This window comes from Jaculus jaculus, chromosome 2 (assembly GCF_020740685.1).
Source record: "Jaculus jaculus isolate mJacJac1 chromosome 2, mJacJac1.mat.Y.cur, whole genome shotgun sequence".
Classification (NCBI taxonomy): Eukaryota; Metazoa; Chordata; class Mammalia; order Rodentia; family Dipodidae; genus Jaculus; species Jaculus jaculus.
This window is the reverse complement of record NC_059103.1, coordinates 65,766,285-65,769,857: the sequence shown is the minus strand read 5'-3', so window position 1 is coordinate 65,769,857 and position 3,573 is coordinate 65,766,285.

Below are 3,573 nucleotides of genomic sequence, written 5' to 3'. Positions count from 1 at the left end.
GACCCTTCCCTAATGTATAACAGAAGAGGAAACAAAGCCACTATAAATCAAGAAGCAACAAATAACAAGTCCAAAATATAGCTTATTTAAGAATGTCAAATCTGACTATCCATCAGATTTAACATATAATTTATCCTAATGTGGAAGGTGCTCCACATTAGGATAGCACTTCCGGTTCAGGGCTATATACCAGGTTTAGTAGGCGGGTACTGACCTGGTGTAATCCCAGTTACCTTTTGGGATGATTTTAGTCTCAATTATGCTGTGCTCCTGCTTGGGTCCCTCTTTGGTGCAGTGTGGGTTCAAGTAGGCTGGTTGGGTCACTGGACCGCTGCTCTGTTTGCCAATGCTGGGCACTGGCGGTGGGGGAGAGAGGGCTGTCGATGGTGGCTCTAGGTCTCTCGCTGGTCTATGTGATCCTCTACCTGGTGATCTGCTCCTCCGTTGTTCACTGCTGTTCTCCCTTCGCATTTCTTGAGTCTGCAAAGAGCTCCAGTATGAGTGGAAAATCCCCTCACCTGGCTTTTCCTGTGGCTCAAGCCAAGCCCGACAGCTGTGGCCCCACAGACCTGTTGCTGCTGCCGCTGCTGGAGCCACGAGCCTTTTCTGCCTGCCTGTGCAGGCTCTGGATGCTCTGGATCTCTCCTACTTCTCTGCTGCTGTCTTAATTTCTTATACACCTCACTTTTTAGTAAAAGTGTATATTTTGCTGGGTTTTTTTTTTTTTTTTTGGCTTTTTCTCCCCTAGGCTGCTTTGGTGTGGTTCCTATGCCATCATCTTAACCGCAAGTCTCTCAGTTAAACTTTAAAGATCCCCATTGTTTTTATCAACCCCAGTTCTGTTCAAACTCCCTCATATTTCAAGGTCTCCTTGCTGAGAACTGTAAAAACATAATGGCCAGGCATGGTGGCACAAAACTTTAATCCTAGCATTTGGGAGGCTGAGGTAGAAGGATTTGCTATGAATTTAAGGCCATCTTGGAGCTACAGTGAGTTTAAAGTTAGCCTGGGTTGGAGTGAGACCCTACCTTGAAAAAACAAAACAAAACAAATACATAGTGGTACAGAGTAAACATCCACACTGAAAAAGATGGCATTGAGCACAGCAAGGAAAGATTGAACCAATGCGAGATTTAAAACAAGTGGCAAATACCAAGTCTCATAGCTCCAACATCTGTGACTAGTGGCAAAATCTCCGGGGTTCCAATTCTACCTCTCTAGCTGGGCTCCCTGCACAGCCCAGGGAAAATGTCATCCTGAGCCAGCAGCTCCCCTTGGCAGCTGTCCAACAGTCTTGGTATCTTTCAAAAGTCCTAGAGTCCCCATTGAAACCCACAGTTCATCCTCATGGCTAGGTTGGGTGCGTCTCCACACAGAGAATCCAACAATCATGCCTCACATCACCCAGTGATCGTGTCCAAAAAACAAACCTTGTTGCAAATCCACTGTCCTTTTCTTCCCTGCTTTGTTATACTCACATAGTACTGGGTGGGCTATCTAATCTATTCATATAGTGGGGAAATGAAGCTGACTTTGAAGAACAGGACACCCCCTTCAGCCTTCTGAGCCCCTACTTTCAAAAGAGCCAGCATTCTCTCTGCTGTTCCAATGTGCAACAGGCCCAATCTCAATGGTAATAAGCTCTCAAATAATTGTAACTCAAAGAACAGTTTCCAGCCTGAAATTTTGCTTTCTTTTTTGCCATATTCTTCTTCTTACAGCAGTACATTTATTCTAATTTTATTTTATTTATTTATTTATTTGAAATGAGAGAGAGAGAGAGGCCAGGGACTCTTGCCACTACAAATGAACTCTTAATGCATGTGCCATTTTGTGCAACTTGATTTATGTGGGTTTTGGGGAATCAAACCTGGGCCATCAGGCTTTATAAGCAAGCAGCTTAACTGCTGAGCTATCTCTCCAGCCCCAGTCCATTTTTTCTAAGCTCAACCCTACACAAGTTCTCACATCACAGGAAGCTTACAATAAGCCTCTCACACAAATTGCTTCCAGCTCTGTCAAGAAAAAGCTCTTTCTTCCCCTCAGAAGCCAAGTCCATACTTCTTTCTGAATTTAGGTTTTCAATTCTGACCATAATGGTCCATCAAATTCTGCAACACTGCAAGACATCTCTTAGGGCAAGGTTTCAAGTCTTTCTACATTTCTCCAGCAAATCAATTCCAAATGCCAAAAGGCACAGTCAGGATTCTAGCAGCAATGACCCCACACTCAATACCAAGTTTCTGTTGTAATTACCTTTTTATTGTTTGAATAAATCACCCAACAAAAAGCAGCTGATTAGGAATCAAAAGAGAAACTGACTCCCTCCTGGCTCGCCCTAGTACTGCTCGACAGCCCTATTGGAGCTGCCAGAGGACAATGGTCACCTGCAGCCTGAATAAGCAGGGGACCCTGCAGACTAAAATCAAACAGCAGGACAAGAAAGCAGAGTAGCATGTATCCACCACAGGTAACCAACTGTCCTCTGATTAAATATGAGGCCTGCTGAGTGCAAGAGAACTCATATCTGGTACTGGAAACCAAGTCAGAATCCCATGGTCAGGAAAACCAGACTTCAGAGGGAAGCCCCACTGCTCTCTGGACAGAAAGAGTGGGCATACACACCAAAAATCTCTCAAATAATGTTGCTTTTCCCCTTTAACCCAAACTGCTCTCACTCTTGGTTGGAGAATCTGTTTTATTTTACAGATGGTAGGCAAACAGAGGAGATCCAAGATCCATCACTAAGACAAGAAGATACCCAATTGCCCACCGTGAAACTTGCCACCTTTATCACTTCTGCCAGGGCCCGGGAGAAATTGCTGAGGAAGTGACAAAATAAATACTGCTAGCTTGACAACTAGGTCCAGGGTGATGGTGACAGACACAATGATTAATCAAAGCAGAAATCTAGAGGCTACAAAGAACTCAACACTAAATCAGACTGCTAACAGGCCTTCCATGGCTCAGAGAATATTGCAAAAGAGCTACTGGAAAGATTTTAAGAACCATAATGTGAGTAGAAATGCCCTGTGACATTGACCCTCAGGACCCCACAGTGACTGAATTAGGCTTTCATGACCTCACAGTGAATACCATAACCCCACTGAGGAGGGCCCCAGGGTAACAGGAGCCAAGGCGAGGGTATAAAAGAGCATAACCTGTTATAATATATATATTGTTTAAAGAAATGAAGCTGAGCATGGTGGCACATACCTTTAATCCCAGAATTCAGGAGGCAGAGGTAGGAGGATCACTGTGAGTTCAAGGCCAGCCTGAGACTACATAGTGAATTACAGGTCAGCCCAGGCTAGAGAGAGACTCTACCTCAAAAACCAAAACATAGGGCTGGAGAGATGGCTTAGAGGTTGAGGCATTTGTCTGCAAAGCCAAAGGATCACGATTCAACTCTCTAGGACCCACATAAGCCAGATGCAAAAGGGGGCACATGCATCTGGAGTTTGTTTGCAGTGGCTGGAGGCCCTGGCATGCCCATTCTCATTCTCTCCCACTCTCTCTCTCTCTCTCCCTTCCTCCCTCTCTCTCTCTCTCTCTCTCTCTCTCTCTCTTCCT